The sequence below is a fragment of the Siniperca chuatsi genome, linkage group LG22 (genome assembly GCF_020085105.1).
Source record: "Siniperca chuatsi isolate FFG_IHB_CAS linkage group LG22, ASM2008510v1, whole genome shotgun sequence".
Classification (NCBI taxonomy): Eukaryota; Metazoa; Chordata; class Actinopteri; order Centrarchiformes; family Sinipercidae; genus Siniperca; species Siniperca chuatsi.
In genome coordinates this window covers 22,451,198-22,467,360 of record NC_058063.1, presented here as the reverse complement: position 1 = coordinate 22,467,360, position 16,163 = coordinate 22,451,198, and the positions used below count along the sequence as shown (strand labels likewise).

General features: G+C 41.5%; 1 long non-coding RNA gene across 1 annotated transcript in view; it reads left to right on the top strand.

Annotated features, from left to right (window-relative positions):
- Positions 1-531: 531 nt before the first annotated feature.
- LOC122870342 overlaps positions 532-16,163 on the top strand; it is a 53,075-nt gene continuing 37,443 nt past the window's right edge. Inside the window, exons 1-2 of the long non-coding RNA XR_006376548.1 lie at positions 532-2,523; positions 9,505-9,638. This is a non-coding gene — a long non-coding RNA (uncharacterized LOC122870342). The remainder of the gene's footprint in view (positions 2,524-9,504; positions 9,639-16,163) is intronic.

The following is a 16,163-nucleotide window of genomic DNA, read 5'->3' as shown; positions in this document are numbered from 1 at the left end:
GTCCCCAACAGACGCTCTGTTTCCTCCTGTTGGTCTGATAGAAACTACAGCGAGCAGCTGTTTGAGGAAATGAGGAAACAGGAAACTATATATCTGTGAGTGTCATGGTTTTGGGGTTTGTGTTCAGTCATTTCCTGTTTTATTTTGAAATAGTCTCTTTCCCTCAGGTGTCTTTTAGTTTTGCTTCCTGTCTTTGATTGCTTTGATTGTTTTCACCTGTGTCTCGTTGTCTCCCTCGCCTAAGTGTATTTAAGTCTGTGTCCTTCCTTTGTTCTCTGTTAGTTCGTCCCCGTTGCTACGTTGGCTCTGTCTTGTCTGCCTTTGGACTTATGCCCGCCCGCCCGCCTGCCTTAAGTGCCTGTGTCCTGCCTGCCTGTTTGTCGCCTGCCCTCCTGCCTGCCTGCCTGCCCTCCTGCCTGCCTGTTTGTCGCCTGCCCTCCTGCCTGCCTGCCTGCCCTACGCCTGCCTGTTTGTCTGTGCCTTGCCTGCCTGCCTGCCTGCCTGCCTGCCTCTGCCTGCCTGCCTGCCTGCCTGCCTGCCTGCCTGCCTGCCTGCCTGCCTCTGCCAGTAAGCTCTCAGTCATTCTGCTTCCTGTGTCTGTGTTTGGGTCCTTTTCCCTGTTCCCTGCGTGCCAACACATCATAACAGTGAGGTGTTTTCACAGATTTACGTCTTCAGCAGAGCTGAGAGCCACAGACAGGAAGTCCGTGTTGAGAGACGGACTAACATGTTGTTGGTTTTGGTCCTTTCATGGGATTTGTTGCCTATAGTAAAAAGACAGACCAACACCTCACCCTTTCAGATATGGATGCGACCAGGCTCCTAAAATGCTTAATTAACCGTAAGGAAAGATTGATGCCTCGATGTTAACTTGAAGGACAAGACGGGGCATGAACCCTCGTCTCCAGTCATACTGCTTTGGATGCCGAATGATCCACCCTGACATCCTCCGTGTGTCTGAAATGAAACTACCTAATGGCTGCTAAGAGAACGCTGGCCAGTAGCTTGCTAAACTCGCAGGAGACATGGTTTTAGAAAGTGAGGACCTTTTGTGGGAGGTTAGGAGACTTTTGGATAGTGAGGACATTTTGAAAGTCAATGCATTTGTCCTCACTTCCTCCCAGTATTGTTTTGAGTGTTGTTGCTGTCTTCAGGGTTAAAGTTGAATTGGGTTTTTGGTTGCGGTTAGGACCTGCAGGGAACTCTTTTTATAAATAAGGGTCCTCACAAGTATACAGTTACAAACACACACATTTGCATGTGTCTGAGCCGTTTTTCACCACCTACAGGGTAAGACTCTGGCTGAATAAATGCTTTCTCTAAATGGTCAGAATACATGAATGTTAATGCAGCGTGTGTGTGTGTGTGTGTGTGTGTGTGTGTTGGACAAAAGATAAACCAGTCACAAAATCTGACTCTTCCTGTCTCCTTGGCTCTTCTGGCTGTCCTGCTGCGTGATGTATGTCCACACTGCAGGTGACACACACACTGTTACCTTGTGTGTTACTGTCCTGCTGGAGTCAAGCAGTGAAGCTGCATGAGGTTCCATGTGTGTGAAACTAGTGTCATGTATTGTTTTGTTTATTGTTTAACACGCAGTGACAAACGTTCATGACTGCACTGCGTTACCTTTCACAGTGTTTACTGACGGCTGCTGGTTTTGTTTATGTCCAGCTGTTTATGTATGCATGACAGGCAGGTTTAAAGTGTTATCACCAACAGAGTATTTGCTATAACCATCAGATTATTGTCATCAGCTGCGTTTTTGATGCCACTCCAGACCGAACGTCCACTGCGATGGGAGTTTTGAAAAATCCACAAACTGAATTCATTATTTCACAGTTAGTTAACTTTACTCCTGGTCCAAGAAAGTGAGCTCTACATGTATATCAACATTTATTAAAAAAAGTTAAAAAGGTTGCTTATTCCTCATTGTTCTGGAGCTTTCGACATCTTCAGTTCCATCACACAGAGCGACCTTTGCTGATGAAGACCATGTAATATGGACGAAAGAGGACTTTAAAGGGAGACTCAGTAACTTTTGAAAGATGAGAACACGTTCTTCCTTTCCTTTAACCTTACTTGGTCGGATAGCCTATGGTGGCTAACGTTAGCTAACTTTACATAGTGCTGCTGTCTTAACGAGTGTCATTTTGCTGACTTGCTAACTCTTCTCTGGGTCTGTCAGGGCTGTTTCAGTTTGGAGAGAGGAAGGAAAAAAAAAAACCCTGGGGAGAGTCTTTTTATTTATTTATTTTTTATTAAATGAAATGTAAAAATTACCCCACTCGTTTAGCAAGCTCTCACCGCTTTCATTTTTATTAATTTCATGCCAAATTCATAGACACCGCTCTGCTGCAGAACTCCCCTCAGCCTGCCCGGCCGACTTCCAGCAGCTCCGTCTCCACTGCAGCCGTTAGGAACATCTGCATGTGAAGTCGTGGCGTCGGAGTTTAGGTTGAAACAGATTGTGGTGTGAGCTGCTGCTGGACGGAGAGCAGCTGGGACGACAAGGTGTTTGATGTAAGTTTGAAAGGACCCAAATGCACCATTCCAGGTGTGTCCTCCGTCTCTAACCATGTTTTAATGTTCGTTCTGTTTCATTTCTGCTCTCTCGTGTTTACTGTGTCTTTTTGCTTGCAACTCGGTCTCCTAGAAAATGTTTCATCACTAAATTCTTCAGGAGGAATCAGGCTGTGAAATCTGTCACCTCTTCTTTTGAAAGCTGGACTCAAACACAGGACTCCGACAAGGAGTGTAAGGGTCAAACGTTTCAGGTAATAGGAGAATGAGACGATGGGGATGAAAGCCATTAAGTCTAACAAAATGATGACCTTAAATCATGTTGAACTCACAGAACTCCCTGTCCTGTTACCTTTGCTTAAACACTGTCACCTGGAAAACAAAATGTAATGATTCAGTTCTTCTAACGCATGCAGAGGTGGAGAACAGTCGTCTCCGTCCTGAGTGTCTGCGGACACAGGGTTCGCAGGGTTCGTGCAGCCACCGTGGCCTGAGAGGCTAACTGTGATCGCATGCCTGCTGATAAATGAAGCCCATGTAGATGAATGTATCAAACATTTCTAGAGATTAAATGAAACTGAAACACAGTTCCTGCTTTTCCCCCCTCCATGTCGTCTCTCCTCGTCTCTTTACCTCCTTTATCCCTCTCTCTTCCTCTCTGTTTATTCCCTCAAGTCTTTCTCCTCCCCTCTTTATTTCTCTCTTCACCTCTGCTTATTATTTCAGAAGCATGTGGATGAATAGTTTCAGATTGATCTGTTTTCTCTCTGCTGAGCTGTTACGATGCTAAAGGATGTTTTATTACAGAATCCAATCTTCCCTCCCCGAGCTCTGCTCCTCTTCCTCATTTTAATTAGCAGGAAGTGAGCAGGGCTTTTATTTTTGAGACAAAGCCTCGGAGACGTTTTGACCACCGCAGTCGTACCAACGGAAAAGCATCAAGTTTCCCGAGAGCTTTGCTGCTTTTGGCCTGCGGTGCGAGTACCTGGACACGTGACGGGCGCTGGCTCGGCTCATGCGCCTCTGAGCAAAACACCGAGTTACTGCGATCCGTTTCAGCTCTTCTGTACAGACTGAGAAACTAACTTTGCTCTAATGGCATTTCTTTGCCATTTTAATCAGGTTTTTATGGACCTCTCGGTCCTTTGTTTCTCATTTTTATTGAGTCGTGAAATAACTTTTGGCAAAAAAGACTCGGTGCCCCTAAGGTTAGTTTTTTATTTTGAATCATAATATCCACTCATGTAAACAGGAGACACTTAATGCAGCTTCAGGCTGTAAAACTGAAGCAGCAGAAAATTACAATTTTTTTAGAAAATAGTCTTCAGGGATCAGTAAAGAGAATTATGTTTCATATTTGCGTATTTTTATTTTCTCAAAATTAAGATTGAACATATTAGACAGACCCTTTCCCATAAATCCTGCATCTTCAGCTCCCTGCTTTAGTGCAGTTAGTCTCTAGAACAAGGTTCCAGCTTTGGTTCAGACACGCACAGCAACTGTAGAGTTAAAAATATAAATTCAGACAAACATATTCACCTTTTACAAGGTGCAGCAGTGTTACAGATTTATCAACATGCACAAAATGATAATGTCTCATTTTACAAGCGGAGTGGGCTCCGTAGCCAGCGTTGGTCTGTTGTGCATTGAGATGTTGTGGTGGAGTTTGTCGCGGCTGCAGAGATACGAGAACTGCGACTCGTCGCGACTGCTCGTCCCTCGAGTCTTTACTTCATCACAGATATTCAGAGTTCACGGAAAGAGAAACATCTGCATTTTCTTAGTTACCTCTGGTTGTATCTCTCCTCTGCAGTTTGTCTTCACTTTAACTACTTTCTTCCAAAGAAGCTTCCAATGAAAACCGTTAACAGGGACATTTGTCTGGGAAGACACACTGTCGAATTTTAAAGTTTTCAGATGTTACCTGAGAACCAACGGCAACGCAAAACTATCCGCATGCGAGACTGAAGAAGAAACAACCGTTTCAGCAAAACGCCCCAAAAACGACGTCTCTTTACTTTCATATGATAAAACCCTCGAGCGGCCGGAGGAGCAAAGGAGGAAGCAGCGACACTGCAACGAGCCAGAGGTGGAAGAAGTACTCGGATCCTTCACTTCAGTAAAACTAACACCACTCTGTGAAAATAATAAGTAAGTAAAATAAATAAATAAGTATTATCAGCAACATGTACTTAAAGTCTGACAGTGAAAGTCGTCCCTGTGCAGTAAAACGCTTCCTGTCAGTGTTTATTATATCTGATGTTTCTGCATTCATGTGTGTGTTGCATTTTACTGCTGCAGATGTTTCAGGTTGAGCTCATTTTAACTGCTTTATATACTGTTGGGTAGTTTAACCTGCAGCAATGCATCATGGTCTATAAGATCATCACGTGTTTGTAGCGTCGCTGTCCTGTGAGAACCACGTATCTCTAAAAAGTCTTCCTGAGCTCAGAGAAACAGCCTGTTTTCAGCTCTGTGACGATGCGTTTCCCAGCTGATCCGAGGGGGGGTTAAAGAGTTTATTCAGCTTCAGGAGGAGGAGAGTTTCCTCAGCACATGAAGGAAACTCTTCATCCTTCAGCTCATCACTAACACCTAGAGATACGAGGTTTCCACTGGACAGGAAGGTAATCTGCAAAGTAACCAAAGCTGTCAGATAAATGCAGTGCAGTAGAAGTGTAACAGCTTGAAATGGAAATACTCAAAGTATAAATACCTCAGATTCATACTGGAGCGCAGTCCGAGTCGACAGGTGAAAGAACATCAGACGAGACCGCTGTTCCTTTCCCATTAGCCACCGACAGCCAGCGCTGGTTTCTTTTAACCAGGACTGTTCTAACTTTAACCAAGTTGTCATTTTTGCAACAGTGACAAATGATGTCGTCATGCCGATATGGGCGTCGGATCGGAAATGTGAGGGGAAATTACTAACAAAACTTTGTCATTGAATTTGTAGAACTTGTGGCTAGCTGACACAAGAAAATATTTATTTGCAATTTAACGTGATTGAAGTGTAGCTGACTTTTTCCTGTTACGGAGTTTTTGATCGGACGCGTCTGTTTTGCACTTTCTGGAGTGCAAGACGTTTGTATTGTTTACCTGCTGGATTCAAACCTGTGACATCATCAATACCACACACACACACACACACACACACTCTGCTTACAGTCTATTTACACTACAGCAGCTGAGAGGAAATCATCTGTTGTGTTTAATGGCTGTTCACCCTCCGTCCAGCTCGTTACTGATACTGAGAGGCTTCTATTTATACCATTTTAGCTTCACTGGCCTCGTGTCTGAACACACACACACACACACACACACACACACACACACACACACACACACACACACACTCTGTACAGTATTCCTGTCTGAGTGCTATCATTAGAGACAGCAGAGTGTCTCCATTTACTGTGTGGTGGTTCACCGTCCTCAACCTGCCGCCTCTTTAGCCATCAGAAACTGAACAGTGCTGAGTCATGACACCATGCCCCACACACACACACACACACACACACACACACACACACACACACACACACACACACACAGAGTAGTGAACTGTGACTTCTTTTTTTAATCTCCCCACACTGCCTCACTTGATTGATTTTTTTTTTTTTTATTTATTTATTTTTCTTCCAGACTGCAAATAACACTTTACTGCGCGCTGACATCGAAGTGATGCCCTATATTCCATAATGAGTAAAATAAGACAAATGAGAAATTCTGTCCTAACTTATCACACTTCATGCTGTGTATTATAGAGATAGCTGATGATTAATTTAAGGAAATCAGAGTAAACAGAACTGACCTTTTCAAATGTTAATTTAGTGGAAAAGCAGCAGATAAGAGCATAAAGGTTTTATTCTAAAGCTCCCTGGGGGCATTTGGAAGAAAACATTAACACTTTGTTGCTGATTGCACAATGACCTAAAACACCAGCAGGTAGCATTACAGTGTGTCACTATTGTCTTTGAACTGGCTCCAAGATTTCATTACAACAAGGGCACTTCTTTATTCCACGCATTAATGGGCAAAAAACACCAGCATGCTCCTTTAACTCACATTTATACACTTAGAAAATGACTCTATCACAAATCATCTGTGTGTGTGTGTGTATATACTGTGAACTTATTCAACACCATTTATCATCTTTGTTGCTCCACTTTTTCATCTTTAAAAACCCTGCCGCCATGTTTTGACTCATTTCTCATTTTGCTGGGAGCTTAGAGGCTTAAGTGTGTGTGTGTGTGTGTGTGTGCGCATATGTTTGAGTGGGAGGGAGGTAGAAATTGCTTTTGCCATGAGGAAAAAGGCCTGTTTGTTTTTCATGGCTGTGTCCCATCCAGCCTACAGGCAAAGGAAAGTCAATCGTACTACAATTTACACAGTCACACCTTTTTAAAATGAAGCCACACGCGCACACACAGTGGGAGGCGTGACATTAAGACAGTAGTGAAGAATGCCTTTACCCTCATGAATACTAACTACTCTTAATCCTGCCCCTTGAGAAACCATCTACCGGTGTGTGTGTGTCTTCATGCCAAAGCCTCTAAATGAAATCTTTCTGATTTAAATGTTCTGGTCTGTTTTTTATATTTGAGAGAAAAATAAATGAAGGCCGACACAGCGGCTCCAAACGAAATGGAAAATAGTGTTTATGATGCAGGTAAAATTAACATATTAATTGTATGTATTTGGCTTCTATTTGATTTCTTCCTGTGTTTTCCATTGTCTTCTTCTTCTCCTCCTTCTCTTCTTCTTTCTTCTTCTTTTTCTTCTTCTTCGATCAGTTTATAGCAATTGCTCCCTACACTTGAATGGACATGGGCACTCTGTCCTCATCACCACATTACACATCACATGGCATGAGCTCGACGGTGCAGATGACGACAAATTACATAACCTTGATTATGATTGGCGGAGCTGACTACAGATCAACATATTCTTGATCCTGAATCGGTGGAGAAAACTACAGACCAACATTCCTGATCCTGATCGGTGGAGCAGACAAGATGCTCTTTAGAAACCCCCATGCATCCAGACCAGAACGTCTCTGTAAAGGTCTGTGATGAGAAAGCGGCTTCAGGCTCCTGCTCTGAAGCAACAAAGGTCTGATGCTTCTCCTCAGGGGGGTCCAGCACTAATCTGCTGACAGACTTGGATGGAGGCTGCTGTGTGTTGGAGTGTGTTGGGTGGATGTGGAAAGGCTCCGTCAGTCGATGGAGTGGAGTATATATGCACATCATACAGTCGCTCAGCATCAATGAGGACCTGATCTCTGCTCCTAATGACAGCCTCACTCTCATCCTTATCTCCTGTGTTTCGCCACGAATAATCTTGTTACGCAATGGAAACACATCATCATTTACATTCGTCTCCTGCTCTGCTCTCTCCTTCCCTCTGGTTTCTCCTCCTCCTCCCCTTTCATTTCCTCTCCTCCACTGCCTCATGTCTTTCTCTTCTTTCTACTCCTCCCTTCTACTCGGTGCAAAAGGAACAAAGTAGACCAGCATCAAACACCAACAGATGCAAGAATCCTACGACTCCACACTGACTACAGTAGCTGTAGCTATTTTGAATGTTAATGGAGGAAAAACTATTCCCCTTAGACCTCAGACAGTTCACATCAAAATCAAATGCATACACTTACCTGTGGTGCTATTTGGTGTGAGTTGCCAAGTTTTGGAGATATCAGCTATGGAGATGTCTGCATTTTTAAAAATGTATGTATTTTATTAATATAACGGGACTATATGGCACTCGGCTCGTGGTGCTCAAAGCAACAACAAAAACATACGTTTGGAAAAAGTCTCTTTCCAGATTTGCTGTTGAGCTTGAAAGTGTGAGCCGTTTGATTACACTAGCCGTATGCTGCTCTACTGCTGATAATGCAGTTTAAAATGCCTCACACAACACGTTGCTTTGTTGTAAAGCACAAAATGAGACCTAGCCAGAGCAATATATATTCAATTTCTAAACAGCAGAACAGGGTGTAGTCGGCAGGATATAATAAAAATAACAATAGGCTTTACCTTCTGGATGTTGCTTGTTGTTTTGTCTATTTGAATCCATCTTTTAGTTCTGAAACGTGGCTTATTGATTTCTGAAAACAACTTTTCAGTAGTGAATTTTGGACATGCAGCACTTTTACCATCTCATCTGTTTGTATCGTATTCTATTAAAGTTTTTTGCTTTGCATTACTTGGTTTTATTGTTCGCATTGTGAGACTTCTTGCTTTATACCTCTGTGCCATTTGTTACTGCTGTCCCATTTAAAGGACCCTCTAACCTTTTGTTGGAAAGGCACTGTAGATATACATTTTATTATCATTTTGTCTTAATCAAGGTAACCTGACCTTCAGACTTGATACTTTGACTCAGGTCAGACTAAAGTTGTAAAGTTGAGGACTTGACCTGGACTTAAATGGTTCAGCTGGTAACACGGGTATTATGGCTACACGACGGCGAACCAGAGCGAGCACTTCAGTGTGTTTAAAGCGTCACAGAAGCCAGTAGTGACTACAATAAAACCAGTTTAAACCAAACTGACGCAGGGAGGAAGGTGGACCTCCAGCAGATATGACAATGCAACATTTAACTTGTGCATGGCAAGACAGATGATTTAGATTTGTATTTATATTATATTTTAACTGAGCAAAAGACTATTTTCCTTACAGTAGTTTTAATGGGTTTTTTATATCCATCCTCTGTCCTTCTGTCGCTTTCAGCAGGTCTTTCTGCCTTCTGAGCTGCAGAGTCTGGATCTGTGGTTGTGGGCCACCTGCTGCCCCCGTGTTCCTGCTCGACAACTGCTACTACAGTTGTTGTTGTTTTAAAAATCTAGGTGCAATTTTCTCTCTCCTCTCTGCCTCTTAAAGGCTCTCGCAGTGTAAGAACCTGCATCTGCCTTGAGATCCTTTGATGTCAAGAACTCATTATGTTTTCTTTACATCCTCTCCTTTTTGTTTCCCTCAGATTCATCGCTTCTTTCTTCAGATTTTCTCCTTTTTTTCCTCTGGCAGCGAGAGTAATCTGTTCTGAAAACACAAGGAGTTTCAGCAGTGTCATCGTCATGGTGACCTTAAGGATGGAGCCACTGAGGCTGTGCGGTGGGGAGTTAATTTACTCTAATTCTAATGTGGGACACACACCTGTATATAAACACAGTAAACATGGCTGAGATGAATAATGCATTTACATTTTCCATTATGTTTAATCATGAATGATGTTTGAGTGCGTGAGGAATTAGATATTGTCAGACAGGAGAGAGAGAGAAATTCATTGAATGCTCCAAACACTATTTGTTTGGTCTTTGTTGACAAAAAGAGAAATGTAAAATAAAGCCGGGCACGTCCTGTAAATACTCCTCGTAGAGCCAAGACCTGTTTTCATGTATGACAGCTTTTTATTAGGTGTCTCCTGTGCAACACTCAAGCACACTTCCTGCATGTTCTAAATGTTCTAACTAGCAACTACCTTGGCAACCGTGTTTACCACTTCGCAGTTCGTACTTATACTTACGAAAAGTGATGCACTATAATTCATATATAACCTACGTAATCGTGAGCCAGGAGGCTGTTATGTTAGGCGTCGACCTCTAGTGGCCTCAGTAATTATGACGGGAGCAAAGGAGGAAGTCAGGGGAGGCATAACCGTTGTGATACGTTGCTTAGTAACACCTTAGCAACCACCTACTGAGCTGCCTTGCCAAACAATCACACGGAAAGCCATTGCAACCATAATCCAACCAACTTGTAAAAACACATACCCGCTGCTAACATCCTAGCAACAACTTAGCATCCAACTAGCTATCGCATGGGAAACACCAAAAACTAAACCTCAGGTGACAAAGTGGGCATGTTTCTAACCACGCATGTTGTTTGTGTCATCATGTTTTGTTAAGACAACTATGTTTAAGTCCAGTTATTGTTGAGTTTGATTTATGTTAACTCTTTGTTTTCACTTACTCATACTTAAAGGGGAGTTAAAGGGGGTTAGTATTAGTTGGGATTTGTTTCGTAATAGGGATTTCTTTTGTCATGCACCTGTTAGGTGAGGGAGACTGGGACACCCCTGAATGAAATATGGTTCTGCCTAAGCTGATTGTTCAGCACATTGAAGGGCCTACTTAATTAAAGCAGTTGTTTGTCAGCAAAGAGAAGGACGTCTGTGTAGCTGTGTGCATGTGATGTTACCCAAAGTTCACGAGAGTTGAGTTTTCCTCAGTTCAGCCCTGTTAGCTAATTAGTTGTTGTGTTCTTTTCATTTTATGTTTCATCTGTTGGAACGGTATGAATGTGTCACCTGTTTGTTTTAGACTAAGGGCCCAATTTTAATTGTGAGTACGATCAGTGCACAGTGATAGTGCTCACCTGCTATTCTGGTTCATGTATGTGCAGCAGCGCAAAGTGAAAAAGGGCTGGGTGAAGGTGAATATGAATCAGAGGGTAAGATAGAATAGTATTTTATTCATCCCATGGGAAATTGTTGTGCAGCAGTTGCCGTACAAATGCAAATATAAACAAAATCTAAGAATAAAGATTATCCGTAAGGTGCAAAAACCAAATATGTAAACAGGTTAATGGTATGGTGCAAATCCAAAATATATTCAATGTCAACATATAAACAAGTTAATGGTAAGGATCACATGTATATTTAAGTGGTGTGGTGATTAATAAATACACTTTCAGTTCAGTCAAAGCCCCAAATAAGCCCAAAAAATTAATTATACCACTTAATATCTCAATTTTAAAGCTGTACAATGTAGCTTTCTGTTTATATTCATTGTTATTGTGATTCCAAAATGCAAAAAAAAAAAGATCTAATTTATTTATCGAAACCTCATTAGAAATCTGCCATGGCAATCCTGAGCAGAAGTGACTTCCAGAAAGACGTCATTAAGGAATGATGCCATCGCTGGCCTACTAATGGCCCTAGTTAAGAGCCACAAATCTTTATTCTGAAAGGCCCGGAGACTCAGGGCCAGATTTATTAAGACTTTTGTGCCTCGTCTTGATGCCTGTGGTCACGGGTGTCATTTATTCAATAGGCGGAGGCTCAGTTTGCTGCTCTGAGCAGGGAGCCTCTACTCCTTATTGAATATGTATTTGAGGGAGAACTGCAGAAAATAATGTGAGGAGACATAAATAAGACTTGCTATGCAATTCACGCAAATAGTGAGGGTCAGTTTTGCATGGATGCCTGTCCGACTGAAGAGCAGGTACATGTTAAAAGTAAGGGGTATTAAAAAGGAAAGTTGTAGCTGGCAGTTGGTTAGTAAACTAAAATGAATGAATCTTAAAGATAACTAAGTATTTAGAGAAGTTACAATAAGTGAGGAAAATATGTGGCTGCCTACGTGTTTCAGGTAATTGACCTTTTTCTTAGGTGGAATTTAACTGGAATCTGGTAAAAATGATCTAATTAGTTTGTTAATTAGCATTTCTATGCAGCATCTTATTTATTTTCATACTTTGAACTGCACCTGCTGAGTGCTCCGTCATGTCTACAATAAAACAATGAGAACGGCTAAGCCAGTGATCATAGTGTATTCAGTGTACCCCCCCAGGTCAAACTAACAAAACCTTAACTTTCACTCTTTAACAGAATAAAATTAAAACAGCACAACAGCACAAAAAGTAATGGGAGTGGCTATAATCGATAATTTTATGATAACAATGTATCGAGTGACAGTGTGAAAGGGGGTCTCATAGTGACGAACATACAGAGGATCATCAGCTGAATCTGCAGCTCCGCTCGGCTTTACGGAGCTTTCAGCTCGTTGTTTATCTGTCCGGCTGCAACTTTACTGTTCTGGTTCCCTCTCACAGCATCATTTTCAGAGAAAAGCTCACTGAACGCTACCTGCTCAGCAGCAGACAGCAGACAGACGCAGTCAGAGAGCAGCTGGTGAACGTAGCGGAGCATCTAGCAGCTACAGAGCCAGATGTTTCCCTCAGCAGCTGCTGGAAGACCAAACACAGAGCTGACGGAGAGAAGACCGGACTGACGTCCATCAGGAGACACAAACACAATGAACGGTCATTTTGTTCCGTAACTGCTCGAGTCGTGTTCAACACGCTGCCCCCAAGTGGCCAAAAACATCAGTTTTTGCAGGTTTAATGGGCACCTCTGCCACTGGTGCATTAAGTAAAAAGGTACGGTTGAAATTGCCAGAAACTACTTAACATATGTTCTCCGTATCGTAAATTGTGTCGCTGTATCTGGTTCTCCTATACCTTCAAAAGAAAATAATTTAAGAAACTGTCACCAAAGCCTCCACAGGGCTACGTGAGTCATGTAATGGACTGATACGCTAGGAATGGCACTTGTAGCAAACTTTTGAAGGAGAAATGAAAATGTCAACAAAACTAATACTAGCACTTGAAATGGCACAAAAATAACTGAGTAACAATATGCAATTAAGATGAGGGGCTACGGAAACCCAGCAGGTACATTTTAAGGTGATAATGCAGTGATTTCATCTTCGCAGGAAACAAAAATAAGCTGCTCAATGGAAAATTCACAAATAATAAAAGCATACTTTAAACTCAATCTGGTCCTTACAGTTTGACGTCTGACTGATGCAACTACAGACTGGTGGTCTAAGAAGTATTCACATCCTTTACTTAAATAAAATACCAATACCACAATGTAAAATACTCCATTACATGTAAAAGTCCTGCATTCAAAATTCTACTTTTCTTTTTAAAAGTCCAGAAGTTTTATCAGTTCCAGTATCTGTAGGAAAACTAGAGGTTGTGCAGTAAAATGACCCTTGTGACTGATTATTATATTAGATTAATATTGATGCATCATTGTTAGATCAGCATGTTACTGTTGTAGCCGCTTAAGGTGGAGCTAGTTTTAACTGCTTCATATACAGTTCGCTAGTTAAGTCCTGTGGCTCCCAACCTGCGGATAGACAAAGGCACTTTTCATCACGCTTTTGTGTTTAAAAAGTCCCATCAGTCAGGCTGATGGAGCTATTCTCCTTTTTAAAAAGGTCAAAATCTTAAGCTATGAAAAAGCAACTTGCTGAAAACCGGAGGGATAATGATTCTTGTTTCTGTTTGGCCCAACAGGTGTCTGCCTGATTTGTGGTGAATAACGAGCAACATTATCTGAATGTAATCTTAATTAGAAGAAGAAATCTGTATCAAGTCTTCTTTCCGTCCAGGTGAAGGCAGCTGAAGCTGTTAGAGGTGACACCCTGTCATCCATCTTAAAGCAAAAAACTGGCACCAGGGATTCAAATAGTCCCCTAAAGTAAAAATACTGCCACGTACAGCAACACATGAGATTTCTCTTTTCTGCACTGCGATTGTCCCTTCAGACCAGAGGGGAAGCTGACCGACAGGAGCGGAGCTAGTTTGAGGCTTTCAGTGAGTGGACTCAGACTGAGTCACGAGTTTACACCCTGCAGGAACGACTTTGTTGCAAATGTCAACACACTGTACAGACTGCACTTCACCTGGATGATTCATCCTGTTGCAGCAATTACCATTTTCTGGTTCCTGACACTTCCAAGTAAGCACTGAATTAATGATTTGCAGATCAAAAGATGTCCATTAGGGATGAGCGAGTACACAATTATCTGTATTGTCTAAATGATTTGTATTCATATCCATACTCGTAATGGGCGGGGCTTAAACAGGAAGTTTAGCAGCAACAGGACGTTGTTAATTTAGCCTGATATGGATGATCAGAAGTTGCTATATTAGAAAACTATTTACAGAACAGCCTCAGAATTGAGTGTTTTAATTTTTTTTTTGATAAAAGTTGCTATATTTACAGATATTGACCCATTTTACTCTGATACACGTAAAGTACATGATCTGTACTGTAAACCCGTTTCAGCCGAGTACTCTTTTAACCCCAATGCCCAAGTTAAAACTGGGCCAAATTAATACATTTAGGTTATAATTGTTGTTTGAATGACTATTTCAATGTGAAGCAACACTGACAGTAATTTAAATGTTTAAATAAAAAGTTTTCAGTCAGATTTAGCCCACTTTTAACCTAAAGTCATCTCAGTATTTACAGTTGTAAATACTTCTGGGTTTTTGTTTGTTTAGTTAGGAGGAAATCTCTCAAACAGCTGCCGATAGTAAATGGGGTGTAATGTTTGGCAATGGGCCAAGCCAGAAGTGATTCCTTTTTGGTGGGGACCTGGCTGCATATTAAAGTTACAAAATATTTCTTATGATGACAAGGTTAAATACTGCAACACAAAATTAGAATCATTTAAGAAAAATTCTGTGAATCTTTCCTGGACTACTTCCTTGTTCCTTGGCTCACTGTTAAACTTTCCACAAACTTTCACTGAAATCTTTCTGGTATTTTTTTGAGATTCTTTTGACTCGTTGATAAAGGCATCCCACAAGGAGCGATATTGGGACCTCATGATATATTGTGTTAATTTCCCAAATTAACACTGCAATGTCCACTTTTATGCTGTCGATACCGTCTTGTTTACTATTGGCTGTACTGCAAACCAGAATTTCTCCATATTATTCTGCTTTTAATGACCTCCAGACCTTTTTTATTAATTCAGTTTGTTGTAAACTCAAGACAAAATGTATACATTAATTAAACAAAACTTATACATAAGAGCTCATACTATTTATGTTCCCACAGCTATTGCTGCTCTCATTTGAGATTTATTTGATACAGCGCAGCATTATAAATACTTTAACATTGAGTTTTGTCAGACAGCTGCAACCAAATTTTAAACATGTCACTCAGCGACTAAAAATTCTAATTGGATTCTTGTATAGCAGAGCTGGTTTCTCCCTTCAAAACATTTTGGCTATCTAAATAATATCGGAGATATTTAGCATCTGTAGTTAAGTATGTTCACAATCATGACACCAGAAGAACGCAGGATAGTGATTTCCTCAAGTCTCTTTTTTTGTTGTTGTTTTTTGTTTTTACAAATAGAGAAAAGATGAAGCCATAAAAGAACAAAGAGCAACTCGGCTGACCAATTGTTAACTCCAGACTGTTTCCTCCTTGTTTTAGTATTCAGTAGTGCAGTTCAGGTAATGATGTTTTTCTCTCGAAAATGGATGTGTAGCGTTCTGAAAATCAAGTCTTCATTTCTACCTCGGGTTCATTTGGGGCACGATGTCACATCTCCTTTTTTCCTAAATGACAGACGTTTGCTTCTTAATGACAGCAGGTGTGAATGTCGGATCATCGTGCAGGAGACTCTCTCACTTTAATAGCAGAGATGCAAGACAGCAGATTCAAAATGAATGCACAGGACGCAGGAAGCTTTTCTTTCAGATGTAAAAGGTTCAGTATGTGTATTTATAAGCTGCTGGATCTGATTGATTGATTGGACACCTCCTCTCGCAGTGTGACTGCTGTGAAGTATCAATGGATTGAATTTAAAAATGTACACTCTTGTGAAGACTGATTTAGCTTAAGAAGATGAATAAAGCCAATTTATAACTATCACCAGGGGGGAACCCAAATGCAGGACACAGAATCAAGGAAATGGAATGAATAAGGTTTATTGACTCGGAGGCAGAGGGGGAAGGGAGCTGGTGAAGCGTGGCAGAGCAGGGGAAATGGCTGAGCAGCGGGCAGTGATCCTGTTGCAGAGAGACACAGTTAGAGACGAGCCA